This window comes from Anarhichas minor, unplaced genomic scaffold (assembly GCF_050575085.1).
Source record: "Anarhichas minor isolate MPS153535 unplaced genomic scaffold, ASM5057508v1 ptg000058l, whole genome shotgun sequence".
Lineage (NCBI taxonomy): Eukaryota > Metazoa > Chordata > Actinopteri > Perciformes > Anarhichadidae > Anarhichas > Anarhichas minor.
Genome location: NW_027466504.1, coordinates 8,218,569 through 8,233,710, shown reverse-complemented (window position 1 = coordinate 8,233,710; position 15,142 = coordinate 8,218,569). Strand labels below are relative to the sequence as shown.

General features: G+C 44.3%; 1 long non-coding RNA gene across 1 annotated transcript; it reads right to left on the bottom strand.

Moving 5' to 3' along the window:
• Positions 1-1,314: 1,314 nt before the first annotated feature.
• LOC142932729 (uncharacterized) lies at positions 1,315-6,010 on the bottom strand. The gene is made up of 3 exons (XR_012947520.1): positions 5,907-6,010; positions 1,834-2,186; positions 1,315-1,432 (listed from the first exon to the last, which is right to left on the bottom strand). It is a non-coding gene; the product is annotated as an uncharacterized LOC142932729 (long non-coding RNA).
• Positions 6,011-15,142: the final 9,132 nt, after the last annotated feature.

Genomic DNA, 15,142 nt, shown 5'->3' with positions numbered 1-15,142 from the left:
GTGATTGTTCGGATCTATAACGCGAGTCTTCCGCGATGACAGACATCAGGGAGCACCCTCCTCCTCTGACAAACTCACTTTCTTTCCACCTCCTCCATGCGCGCTGGCAGGCCTCCCGTGTGTGGGTGACTGTGGCTGTGGAGACGCTCCACCTCCCGCCTCAGAGCGCTGAGCTCCGGGCCGCGGGCTGCCACCTCTTTCTCCAGCAGACAGCTCTCCCTCTCGGCCATGCTCATTGTCTCGGGGTCACCGGCGAGCGCAGATTCCTTCATGGAAAGCTCCACGGACTCCAGCCAGGCCTCCAGACTGCCCAGGCCCTGGAGCACTTTTACAACCTGCACAGTACAGAAGCAGAGAGGCTAATGAGGAAGAAGTCTTGCTGCAGTCATTTCCAAGAGATTTTGGTGCACTGCCAAAACAACCAGAGGTGATGTACTGCACAAAGAAAACAATAATACTAGGTTTTCCTAATGGAAGCAGACCATGCTCTGAACTACATCTTTTGTAATAAAAGACTCACGCTTTCCAACTAAGTCATCAATCTGGGGGGATTTGCAGCCTCTTTCCATCCCATAATCAAATTATATGGCAGCGCGATTTATAGCCCTTGGATTACTTGGATTACCCCTCATAAATTTTGGAAAATATACCTTGCAGACTCTTCCAATTAAGATGGTGAAGATGAAAGTAAATGAGCTCCTAACCACGAGTGTGCGTGAACAGCCCAGGCTGAGGGCCAGCAGAAAGCTTCTCCCAATGGGAGAACTGATCCAGAATCATCTGTCATAACCATAAATTTCCCCTATAAATTCAGAGGTAAGTAGAAGGCGGGGTATGACTCAAGAGGAGTGCCTGTTGTGAGGTATTTTATGAACCTTACCTGAAAACCCAGCTCCTCTGAGGCCTGCACAAACACTGCGTTCCTCTGGTGCCTCCTCCGCAGCTCCTCCCACAGGACTTCCAGCTGGCCGAGGAACTCCTCTATCTTGGCGCTGCCCGCGTGCTGAGCGCGGACCAGCCCGTGGCCCTCCTGTTGATGGAGCGTTAGGCCGATGAGAGCATGTGACGACTAAGGACTGGGATTCACATTGCGAAATATCAACCTAAACTGAAGCTTGGGGCAACCAAAGATGAAATGTCAGCTCGTTATTTGATTAATACACAAACCAGGCCTGTCGAGGTGCCCAGTTGGCAAAATGTGGGGGATATTTTCATTCAAGGCATTCATCCAGTGCTTATGTTTGAAGACAAACTGTGAATACGACAGTGTGCCTTGGCTTACCCGCTTGACCACCTCTATCCTGGCCCTGTTGGTGAGAATTTCTTGCTCCAGAGCGTGTTGACACCTCCTGGCCGCCTCCAGCCCCTCGAAGCTGGCTATTGAACACACCTGTGTGGCCATGGACACATTGTCTTTCAGCCAGGACAACGTCTGAGATGGAAAGGGGAGCGAACGGGGGAAGAGACAAACAGATTAAAAGAGGAATTTGAATAACGGAAGAACAGGAGAGAGAGGGCATTTAGATACCACAGGAAGCACAGTGACCACGATCCAAGGAATGTTCCTCACACAGTGGCACACCGGTCAGTGCACAGTCACAGCTGAAATGCATGACAGCTTTGTCTCATTTAAAACATGTGACATAATGTCTGTGGCCGGTTACAAGACAAGGGTGTTATAGGTGACGAGCACAACCGCAGCGCTGACAGTCCATAGCAATAAATACTGAGGGTGAGGTCACACGATTATATTTAAGATGAACCATTTTTGTTTGAACAAAGCATGGAGACGGTGTTGAAAGGTGACTTCTGGCGTGAAAGAGGTCGGCTCACCTTGTTGGCAGACACAGTGAACTTCTGGAGCTGTGTGTGAAGCTCTGGGTGGCCTCGCGGGGCGGCGGCAAGCTTGGGCTCTGCTCTGGGCTTCCTGGTGCTGCAAAGAAAACACAGACATGTGACTCCAATTATGACTTAAAGACCTCTCATTATGTAAGTGGCAGAGAGAGAGAGAGAGGGGGGGGGGGGGGAGTAGAAGCCGGGCCGAAATGTCACCTTTCCCCCTTCAATTGATGTCTGACGATGACATCATTGACACAGGCAGGGCCGTCTCCCGTGGGTGAAGAGGTGTGGTTCGCTGACGGCTGCTCCTGGCTTTGTGTTCTCCCGATCCCCCATTCAACAGTAGTCTGTGGACAAAAGAGTCAAAGTCTCTGTAGGAAAAAAAAAAAAAAAAAAAGAGCAACAACACGACATGTGAGTGACGTTCTGTGTTTTGCTTTAGTCAGTCGCCCATCCAATAAATGTTGACTGGATGCATAAACATCTCAAACGGAGAGATGTATACTGGGAGCCGTCACAAGACAATGAAGCGTTGCTGTAGCTCATCTGCTAATGTGAATGTTACAATGCGGCTGGAGGCCGGACAGCGTGGACAGCTGCCCAGAGCAAAGAAAAGCCTCTCCTGTAAATGACACAAAGCATACTCTCTTACAAAAGGTTGTCTCCTCTCCGTGAAATAACCTAAAGATACAAGCTTTGTCTGTTTAACAGCATCACAGTGGGCAATAAAAAAACACTAAAGATGGCAGTGAAAGTTTAAATATGTTATAATTGCTTCATGAATGAACACATTAGGTCTAACATGGTTGCCAACATGTGCTGTACCACTCTGGTGACTAAAACGAGCCGATGCAGATGGAAATATGAGCCATTTTTAAAATCCCCTATCCCCAACTGTCATTAAATAGCAGCAGTGTTTTTTCAGCCTTAGATACAGATTTCCATGGGCTGTTCGCTCTTACTCTGTTTAGAACTATGCAGTGGAGTTTGTAGCGAGGTCAATGCATGCGCTGTAGACCTTGTCTATGTGCAGAAATAAATTAAAGACGTCAACGGCCACTAAGCCCCTTTTTTACGACAATCTGAGTGCTTTAAAGGTTGGCCAAAGGACTCTGCAGCAGGGTTTCCAATGAGAGCTGCATGGATCTGGACCGTTACAGAGAACACAGTGGGACGACGGTTGGTCTAGTTACCGACAGCAGTCCACTGCAAACATCTCAAACGTTGTGCTGCAACAGGATCCAACAGACGTTATTCAAAAGTGTATTGTTTTTTGTCTCTTTTCATTACATTTAAAGTATGTGGTTTCTAACTGTGTATCATTTAAAACTGTAAAGCACCAACCAAGGTTTTAAAAAGAACTTTATAAGTAAGGTTTGTTGCTTACCAACACTGGCTGGCCTAAATATGAAACAATGAAATGAACTGTGGATTCAGTAAAACATTCTCTTATGCTGACATTTCTATGTCTAACTATATGAATAATGCAGACCGAGCTGTGTTGATTATTCTATATAACATAATGTATTTTTCATATGCCAGTAAAAACAGTGCTGACACAAGTAAGGCCTCTGCAACAATCAGCAAGGCAAATATGCATCTGTCAATGCTTTCACTTAAAGCATTGAATTTACACGGCGGCCAAAAAGCACAAAACAGTCGTAATAACGGTGTTTTATGGAGTAGCTTTGATTTGACCGATGTTATTTTCTGACTGGGCTTACAGAAGAAGTGAGTCAGAGTGCTGGAGAAAAGTGTCGCCTCCAAAGTTATGCGAGAGATGCCGTAATTTAAAGAGGTCTAGCATCATTTACTAACATGCCAGTCATTTTATAGGCCGTTCTGAGTTTCACGGAGGCACATTATCGGCACATTTCTGTGCTGAAGCTGCAGTACTAACGAGCGGATTCATTTGACAGGGCTGATAACCATCAATGACGTCTCTTCCCCAGATATCTGCTTCTGTCCTTCATCCTTCACAGTGGCTTCCACTCTAAACAACTCACGCACGCAACATCCGTATGAAAAATAATGATGTCAGCCACAGCCAAAAAACATTGTCGTTCAATGACTCGCTGTCATTCTCAGTGGTATTCTGTGTTGTTAGACCTCATGCAATCATCTCCTATTTCAGCATTCTTCTCCCTGTCTTGGTGCTGTTGATTCTTATCTGTTCTCTACCGATCTCCCCCCCCCCGTGTGTCTTTCTGCAATGTGCTATGAAGTGATGTCAGCCAGGAACTATCACTTAGCACCAATCCCATCTGGTCTGCAGCCCCGGCATCTGGCTATAATTAGTCAGAGAAACAGACGATAGCCATGTTTACCTCCAGCGACTAGAGGCCACACTACTGCTGACACAGACACGGACGTATAGTTTGTAATGCATGTACCCATACGCATGCAGACAATAAAAACCTTTGCCGTTACTTCTTTTAATCTACTGAGTCAAATTGCACCAGAGAAGGAGAGTCTGCCAGAAAGAGAAGTGTGTACGTTAGCATGTCTGCAGAAACACTGAAAGTGCTGTCTACCAGCACATTATGCAAATGCCTCAGAGTCACACATCGGCCCACAAACCGGCGCAGCTGCATCTCTTACCTTTAAAAAATTCTGTAGCCAATGCAGCACGCCCGCGGGCCGGAGTTAAAGTAAAGTATCTGACAAATTACTTTTACTGTTCAACTTGTGGCCTTTTGGGCTCTGGGGTTTTGTTCGGGGTGTCTTATTAGTCCTTCCATAAAGAGTAACAAGAGGGGCTCTGACAGACGGAGCACCCAGGTGACTCCCAGCTCCCAGTGCAATAAAGGCAACGAGCTCAGCGCCTGCCTGCTGGCGTGATGGTTTCCTTGTCACAGGTGGCGAGGCTGCAGGGCCAGTTAGTTAGAGCCTAAAAACACGAGCAGGGAAATAAACGGAACCAGAACCACAAGGAGAATGGAAAGAGTGAAGTCTTCTCTCATCCGAGCATCTGGGCGCTTTTTCACTGGGCAAAACGAGGCCGGAGGCTCAGCAGGGACTTCACATGAGCTCAGGGTCAATAACGGGAGGGGAGCGTTGCATCATGGGATACCTCTGGGCTGAACACAAATAGCCACTGTGTATTCACTTGCGGATTGTAAAGGGATTTAATGTGCTAACTTAAAAGCCTAAATATACACATAATTACTGGTTTTTAACATACCGCACACTTAGGTTTCTGGATAGACTTCTAAAGGACGCCAACAGTATTTCCTCGTAGGTTTATGAGCAGTGGGGTTGCTATAGGAGCGCCCACGTGTTCAATAAAGTGCTGGTAGGCCTCCAAGATGAGGAATGTCGTGTCTGAGGAATCCACATGCTCTGCAGATTATCCGCTCACCCCAGACTGACCCACAGGCCATCTATTAATATAGTATTAATCCAATGACTGCGTACTTTTGTTAGCGGTTGAAAGCCATGCAAGATACTATTCTACCGTGAAGTCTTGGGTCGGAGGGGAAGGCTTATTTGATCTGGCCCAGCGTTCAGCTATGTTGTACAGTCACGGCCTGACATTTTTCATCGAAATTTGTGGAATTCTTGTGCCAGGGTAAATAACTCCTCCAAAAGCTCTTCCTGTGACTCCTAAAGGCCAAGATTCAGAACATTTACCGACTGGGGTTACAGTCATGAGATAGAGAGAGTGGCAGGAAATGTTACATATTGCTCTATTCTCCACAGCACTGGTGTTTGGGTTTTAGACTCACGCTGATGTTCATCCCAACGGGCTTCCTCACAACTCGTACCTCAGATGATGTTATTAAGTGCAACTAACTAGCTGGTAGGATGGAAAACCAGCTGGTTGTTGGGTGCCAAGACTGGAAGCCACTGCTCTACAGCACATCTGACAGACCATAAAAACACTTTATTCAGGAAAAGAATCCTGATTAAATAGTAAATCAGCTATTTTCCAACCCAAAGGACAAAGTGCGTCACTTTCTGCAGCCACAGATGTCATGGGACTCGAAGGGGCTGATGGCGCTGTTCTGTCCAGAGCCACAGTGTGGTTTCTCCTGTAATAGAACGAAATACCGAAAGCTACTTACCACGCAGCCTTTCAGACGATTCTGCTCCTCCTTCACCTCCTTTCCCATGATCCTTTGCATCTCCGTTCCCACGCTGCACTGGGGTTCTCGGGCTGGTGTCAGGGGGTCGCCATCTTCCCTGGTGAAAGCGGAGCCAGTGGGAGGGAGTGCGGTCCTGTCAGTCCTGCAGGAGGAGCAGAGCGGGAGGTTACTGTGGTTACTGACAGCAGAGCTCCAATTATGGCTCTGAAGTTTTCCACCAGTGTTTGTGTTATTTGGTTTGAATAGCTATGAAACGCAGCTGATAAGACAGACGAGATGATGTAATGTTTGGATCTAAAGATAGCCCGCTGACATGAGAGGCTCTCAGCCAGAGAAATGTTTTGGAAAGCAGGAGATGTGGGAGATGGATGTCAGAACTGTGGTCTTGAGTTACTCCTGACCGTATTCATCGTCATACAAATGGAAAGTGTTTCATCTTCTCTGTCCAGGTATTGTATAAGGATTGCATTGTTATCCATTGGCCAGTCCAACACCTTAATCCAGTAGAACAGGAAAAGATGAAAACTACTGGACGGACTGAAATGAAATTTGGCATGAATACTCATGGTCCCCGGAGGATATATCCCAATCATTTTAATAATAAACTTAATTTATACAGCACTTTTCAGAACAAAGTGTTGAAATTTGATGACCTTTTAAATTTTGGACATTATTCCAAAGAATGCCACGTTTCACTATGCATGCAGCAAGGCCGCAACAAATGTGAATAAGTCAGTATGGACCGCAGTGCATAAATCAGTATATAAATACGTGTATAAATACTTGTAGCTCGGTTCCCATTTTACCACAGCATTTATATGTGTACTCATTAAGTAGATATCGGTTCTGATGGTCTAAAGAGTCTAATGATGTAAAACTCTGGACTCTTACTGAAGGCTATTAAAGCAACGATAAACGTATTTTACAAATGCAATAAAAATAACAAAATATTCTTGTAAACGTGTTATATCTCAGATCCAGCAGACTATTCACAGCATTGACGGCACGATTTTAATAGTGAGAAAGAGAACAGACGGCTTTGCCAACTTGAATCAGTATCAAGACATTATTCACCTAGCACAGTAATCAAACACATGGTCAAATTCCAAAGCAGTGCAGAAAACTGAACATTACAAACTAAAGCAGTGGGTGGTGAGTGATGCTCTGCGTGGTGGTTGGTCTCCAGACGTCCAGACAGACCGGTCCTTGACTGTGCTTATAATTTTTCACTGATTCAAACCCAAATTCAACAAGGCTAATCAAGAGCGAGGGAGAAAACCTTTATACAAACGTCAAATGGAAAAGGCTTTTTATGTAGGGTACCAGAAGAGTAATAACAGAAAATTACAGTTCCAGCTCAGTGGAAACCTGTGGAGGACCAATTACCGGGTGAAATGGTTGTCGGTGGTGTGCTTGGCCTGCTGTCTCACCTGAAAACCTTCTGAAGAAGCGCCCAGCAGTCCTTCACCTCGCTCTGTTTCTGTGCGACGCCGGCAGCCAGGGCAGGATGGAGATTAGACACCTGGGACACGTTCACATCTAGCATCTACCACACACAGGCCTGTAGGTTAGGTAGAGAAGGCTTCTGCAACACACCGTCAGCATCTGATAATGCAGTGCTGCTTTAAATGTAAAATAAATAAAAAGATTCCCACCATGATTTGACTGGCGATGTCGCGTATTTCTCTATCTCCAAAGCTGTCCAGCTCTTTGGACGCAGATATGCTTTTCCACTGAAAGAGATGGTATGTGTCAGTAAATGTGAGCGAAACGTGAACCTCAGATCTAATTAGAAGAAGAAAAAAAAACACATTAAGCTGCCGGGGAATTGTACCATGTCATTAATAGCAAACACGGTATTATCGGCCTGTTGGTAGAAAGAGGACACCTCCAGTGCCAGCTGAAGATTTTCATGGTGGTTTTTCAGATGAGACTGGACCTTCAGCCACCTACGCGGAGAAGACGACACACAAATCAGTCTTCTCTCTAGACGCGAGATGTTTCATTCAGCACACCAGTTCAACTTGAGGGACATTTGAGGTGTACATTTTGTTGATGTGTTTCCTCTTGCTGGAGATGTTTTTGACATCTGTCTTCCCTTGTTTCTCCAGCTTTAAAGCCAAGTGGTTGATCTCCTCGTGGAGGTTTCTGTATAGCTGCTCGTCCTGCAGGGAAACAGGGGAACACAATCCAACTATGACCTCAGCTGTCTTTGCCATACACCGTGGGAGACAAATAATATAGTCAGCCATGGATAAATAACTGGGAAACCTCTGCAGAATTGGATTATAAACTATTAACATATGGGAATGTGGATATTTTTTACTTCAAGAATGTTGTATAAAGGTTTTTCTTCTTTTTAAAAAAATCAATGTTCTGTTAATTATTAATGGCTCTCTTTAGCTTGTTCCATTACGACACTCACCTGCTTCAGATCTAAAATTCTCCTGGTCAGCTGCATTTTGTCAACATTTCCCCCCAGGACGTTCACCAGAGACTGCTCCTCTTCCTGCTGGCACACATAAAAGTCAGTGTTTATAGCCCCCATTAGTTCTTTTCAGAGGCACCAGGATTAAACCACATCAGCCCTGCTACCAAGATGCAGAGCAGAAACAGCCTTCAGCATTAGGTGAGGACTTGATACTAATGCACAGAGAAAAGGATGAGTGGAACTAAATGGAGAATGCAGTCTCCTCTGGGGATGGATGTTTTATAGACTTCATAAGCAACATCCTCCATTGCATTCCCACCGCTCCATTATCAATCATTAGTTCCCTTGAGCCAGACATGAACAGAAAGATAAACACAGACCTAAAACGCAGATTGCTTTTTGATAATGACGGGCAGATGTTTTACACCGGTGAATATACACAAACAAGACGCGTCTTCAGGATACTGAGCTAATTTCCTGTATTAGCACATGCAGTTCTTTTGCGCCAATTATCTTAGACGACTGTTGATCAGAGCTGCGTGTCCAGTCGTATCTGCCTCTGGGCCAACTGTTTTGGGTTTTAGCTGTTACAGTCGGAGAGCTTCATTGCGTTTGTGTTTAGATAAATGGGGAAAGGAGGGGAAGAGATTTGAGGAGGTGGTCAAAATTAGAATCAGAATCAGAATTATGAAAAAGGGTGAAATGTCAATTGAAGGGGCATACAAATACAAATAATAAGTATTCATTTCACAATAGTGAATCAGTAGAAAATGCAAGCAACATGCAGTTTGCAATAAATCAAAATCCCGAACTGCTCAAATTGATGAAAAACAACCAATATCATTGAGAAATGCTTCTAGTCAATACTTCACAAAGTTGAACTATGACTCTGAAGAAATGATTCATTGCATTTAAATCCACTTCTACACAACAGAAAAAGACAGGAACGTTTTTCTTTACCTTCTCTTTAATCCACGCCTCCAGCTTGTCCACCTTTTTGTTGAACTCCTGCAGGTTCTTGGCTCCACCCAGGGCCCTCGTCTGGTTTGCAGCCGTCAGTTTCAGGGTCTGCCACTGGTCCCTGAGCTGGCTGAGCTGCTTCTTCACCAGATCAGAGGTGGGGTTCAGCTTGCAGATCAACTGCTCACCCATCTTGGGAAACAGAAAGTCGATGCTCATTTTAGGTGTCGCTCAGACGGAGCCGCTAGACTAACAGAGCGAAGTGGCCGAGTGCATTTGAAACCTCAAGTTCGTCATTGCTTATGTGCCAGCAGGCTTCACAGATGTTGGAAAACTGCCATTTATTTCTTGGATATACCCTTGAAAAAGTCTCCCGGTTCTGGGTGGAGGTTAATTATCAGCAATGTACCATTTCCAAACATTTCCTCCTGAGCGAGAAAGTATAAACTGGCTTGACAGAGACGTCTGGAACACTGAAAGTCTGCTTTTCTCTCTGGTCTACTGGAAATTCCTACGAGGCCATTATGTTAGGTTTGCATTCAGATCTCCATTACCTGTCAAAAAAGTTTAAATAAACATTTCAGTTTGAGTGTTCGTTGCTGTGAAGTGCTCGCTCTGGCAACTTGGTAATATTTCAGTTCGAGTCCGTCCCCGTGTCGATTCTTTTCCTCACCTGGTTGAGTTGAATTAGGGTGTTCTCAAAGTCTTTGAGGTCTCTTTGAAGCGTCTGCGAGGCTTCCTCCCAGTCCTGCAGGGGGCAGCGCTGAATGTTACATCCATCCTTCAAATCCTGCAGCTTGCCTTTGATCCACGCCTCTGCCTTCATCACAAACAGACACAAATGTTTAGGATCTGCTCCACGCTGTGCACGTCATAGTCAACCAGTTACATCTGTTAATAGACCTGATTCATCTGTTAGATGATATTGGCCTTTTATTTTAAAGGTAAATGGGATAATTTATCACCTTTAGAGATTATATAGATACTATAGTTAAGTAACATGGCAGAGGATGGCTTCATTCTTGTATGTATACATGTTATATTTGTGGATATATTTGTATGGATCAATATTACTCATGGAAACATGTACAAAATGATTCCTTTTGCAGCATTTTCGATGAAATTCATATCTAGAGCTTTCACAACTGAGGCTCATCTGCAGCCCGCTGGTTGTGAGACGTGGACTGTGTACCAGGATGCTCGACAAAGCGGTCGTCACAGTGGTAAACACAGTCATATTTCTGCTCATGAGGGGAGCAAACAGGCCACATTTTCTTCCCTGACTCAGAGTAACACGCAGCTTCAGACACATCAAGAGCAGCCCTTTGTTCTCCGATGTCATGTTATGCAGAGCAGAAGTTTCTCTTGGCGAGGGCCATGGGCTCCGTCGCATAAGGCTTTGTCTTGCAGAGCTGCCTTTTCTGGCAACATCTGTCGGGAGTGAGAAACTGCGAGCCAGGTGGCCAAAGTCAGAAAGTGTTGGAAAGTACAACATGTTTGTTTTCTGCAAATAACTCAGTGTGGAAGTGAGTGACCCGCCCAAGTGAAGTCACAATAATTGAACGGATTAATAAATCAACTCCGGTTCTTCCGCTTCTCAGACGGATCCCAAGCGAGTCACACAATTGATGCTTTATTTTCCACAGTGTTGCTATTGTGTAGAATGTCAACTAACAGTTAAGCACACAAGTGAGTTGTTATTTCCCAAGGAATTTAGCGCGACTGACGATGAATAATGCACTCTCTAGAGAGTAAGCCTTTTTGGATCAATAAAACATCAAGACCACACATGACACGGCCTCTAAACAACTCTTTGCTCCAGATTAAAATGTGATGTCACTTCTCCTCAGAGAGGCCGGTCATTAACTTTACAAGAACCCCCCCGGTGCAGTGGAGGCATTTCTTTGTTGAACAGAAGGAAAAGAGCTTGACAAAAGAGGCCTGCCCCTATCTCCTCACACTGGCTCCCATGGCTGTATAATGACCTCATACAGGAAGTCCATGATTCGCTTGTTTTTTTCCTGTCCGCTCTCCACAATAATTGTCTGTTTATCAAAATGTACAGTAAGGCCTCAGTCTGGCCACAAAGAATGGACTACTAATGCAGGCAGTTCAGATTGTATCACCGCTTCTGATTCTTTTGTGAGAAATCTATGGCGACACAGGGAAACATGGCTGCAGTCAACATGGACCAGATTTAGAAATAAACTCCATGTTTGTTGATGATAATCTGTAATCAGAAACCAGCCTTTTTCAGTGCTGCTTTTCGTTACTACAGGCTTCAAAGGAACCCAATTTTAGCATCTTAACTGGAAAACAAGTGCGCACATCTTTACACTTTATAAACTGTTTACCAACAAGCCACATTTCTAGCCCCTCTGGTAATGCAACTCGGCCCCCGAAAAGGCTGCGTGAGCGGAGGATTCTCGACTTTCTCTGTCATGAGAAGGAGACGGTGAAAGGCGAGATGTTTTGCAGAGCAGCCTCGGAGACAGATGGCCCTCAGCGGGCGCTGTGCTTCTCCATGTGGTGACCTGCTTTGCTCTCCTAGCTTGAAACACTAGGGGCCTTTAAAAGTCCCTCTCTGGAAAACTCACTTCCACTTCGACAGCGATGTAATACTGAAATAACACATTTTCATCAGCAATAGCGGTAAACCAAATCCCTGTAAAACAAGCAGCTCCCCAGGTACCAAAACCTCTGGTTGTTTAAAGTACTCTCTCAAATACAGTTCAAATACAAAAGGCTGTTTCCTCCAAAAGCAAAATAAATGCAAACTCCACTTAAGAGCAAAGGGGATGCTAAGCTTGTTAACATTAATGACGTGCTACAGGGCCTGTTTTCAACACATACATACATCATATGTTTCCTGGAGCTGACACATCCTAAATTCATTTCTGATTACTGGAAGTCAACAGCCTATCACTGGTTGGTGACGAAGCCAACTGCTGGACAAAATGTCCCTCGGCCGAACTCGCAGAAAAATGTCCTTGTACACTGGGGTGGACGCAGCGATGAGATAACACAGCCAGTTGTGCTGCTTGGCTGAGTCTCTGCGGGCCATAGGCGTGAAGAGATGGAGCCAAACAATGATCTCATCGCGAAATAATTGCTTCACTTGTGGCGGTTTCCCCTCCCTCTCTTCCCTCAGCCGAACACAGCTCACACACAGTTCTCGGGACAAAATAAGACCCAGTACATATTTTGTGCTCCTCGCAGGGCCCTTCCATTCTGATTTCATCTCAGCAGTGCAACTTGTTGCTTTTCAGATACCAGCTACTTTTGATTAGCATTCTTTTTCTTTTACATCAGAGGAGATGAGAGATAAGTTACTCTGGTTTAATTTAAAAGGGTTTAATACATCTCCGCATATTTTGGAAAAGTGGAGTGGAAAAGCGCACCCTCCTCAAAGGGAGCTGTGCAGTTCAAACCAACGCTGCATGCGATAAACCCGCAGGCTGACCGTGACAAACTGTTGATGATGACATTGTGTATGCATGCGACATTTTACCTGCAGTGCTTCCTTGTTGAAGAGCGAGTTGCGCTGAGTGAAGCAATCACTCTGGGACGTAACCGCTGCCGACGCTCCATTCTGTGTGTGCGGATGACTCTCTCTTCTTTGAGGCTCTTTCTGCTGCGATTCAGGCACTGAGATCTGTGTGAGCGCACAACAAAACGACAAGAAAGTGTTGAAAACACGATGGCATTTTGACTGTAACAATAATCCAATAAAACCTCAACACCAGATGATGCTTGCCTCTGATAAAACTTCCTGTTTACCATCCAGAGACATTATAAACTTGTCTGACACCCAAGGTCCCTCTTAACAAAGGCCTACTGTCAGCACTACGTGAGATGAAATGAAACACGACTGGCACCAGTCGAGCATTCCCGCTGCTCTCCAATCAGGAAACATCTGGGCACATGAAGGAAGCAGGAATGGGCAGATCCTTGGATGTCTGATGTTTTTTTTTGCTGTCAGCCTTACATGTAAACATATCACCTTGAAAAGGACTTTTGGTAGATCATGTCATTCCTGAACAGGTAAAAGCACCACCACCTTCTCTTGTGTAATTATGACAATTTTTCAGGTATTTTGCATGAATAACACATGAGAAGGAGGAACAGCGAAGTATTGTTGTGGTTACAGAATAAGAGGCGATGTAGATGAGTGCTGCAGTTTTTTTTTGTCCTAAAAGGGGAAATGAGGCCATTGCTGTGTCAGTGTGTTATTATAAGCAGCCTCCATGAGGACTTCAGCAAGCCTTTTCTTTTGTTAACATCTTCCCTGACCTCATGTTTTCCAGTGAGCCCTGCCTCTGCACGGTCTGCTGTAACAGAGCACTTCATCCACAACACACACCGATGACTTCAACGAGAAACAGGCCAAATCCAACAGCCCATTGACTTTAAACAATATCCTACAATATACGTGCTATTTTTTCCTCCTGTGGACTGTTTCTTTAATACATTGCAGTTAAACAAGAGGACACAACAGGCTGTTTGTGTGGCGTTCAAAGACACGCAGCTCTCACAACTTAACTGGTTTTCCACCTCTGTGTGACTTCGCTCCAAATGTATAACATAATAAACTGGTTAAGTTTGGCGAACAGAGCATATGACTTCACTTCCTAAACTCCAAGAGATCAATTCCACAGCGAGCTAACGTTATAAAGACCGCACTGTCTCACAGCAAAACAAACGCAGTCTGAATGAAGTTGGGAAAAATAGCACGTCTAAAAAAAAATCATTATTAAAAAAAGTATATATTTTAGGCTTTATATAACAGTCTTATAGGCTTTTTTCATTAAACTTCTATTTACCGAGATAAAAACACGCAAAGTCATTTTTACTGAAGCTAGCTGTTTTAATTTAGCAGTTAGCTAACGTTAGCATCTTAACGCTACCTGTGGGACGGGTTTCTCTCCGTTCAATTTCCACCTGGTTTGTCCCTGCGTGGGCTGAAGGTCATCGCTGCTGTCTTTTCTGAGTAAAACCTAAAATATTAAGCGGAAAAAATACAAAAAAATCAGCAGGTGGTAGTGCGGAAAATAAGTCGTAAATTAATTGAACAAGCTGGACAGGACGACAGAGATAGTGGAAGGCAAAAATAATATTTAGGATTCCTATAGCAAATATATATCGATCACGTTCCGTTGGGGTAAGTTGCATTTGTAAAACAATGTCATAAACCAATATCTCTAAAAAAAAAAGATAATTAAACTACCAAACACAGTGTGTTTTTGGTAGTTTTTAAGCACATACACTGCTAAATTGTACTGTATGTTGAAAAAAATATATACAAAATGTCTTTGGTTAATGTCTTTGTTTGAAGTGAAAACTGTTGAAAGTAGAGGCTTTATCACAAAGATTATATAATTAATGTTACACATATCTTTGAATATATGTATAATCTACCTATATTTTCTTCTTTATTTAGTAAAATTGCCTTTTCATTATACTGAGATATTGAAAGAAATCCCACCTGATAATGTATTATTTCCTTGGTTAATATATTTGCATATTTGCATTAGTAAAGTGTGTCTTGTACCTTGAAGTGAGAACTGGGCTTATTCTCACAACTCACTCCCACAATCCTGGGCAGATGTGGATCTGATGTGCTGCTGACATTGTTGTTGTTATTGTTGTTTTCAGATGTGGTCCCTGTGATGGAAAGCTGTGACACCTTGTTCTCAGATGTGTCTTTACTCCCAGAGATCGTGATCTTCTTGATGGACCTGGAGACGGCGGAGGGAGAGGCCACGTTCTGGTTCAGGTCGTCCTCAGCCGCCATGTCCTCCCGCTTGTGCCTCACGGGTGCTAC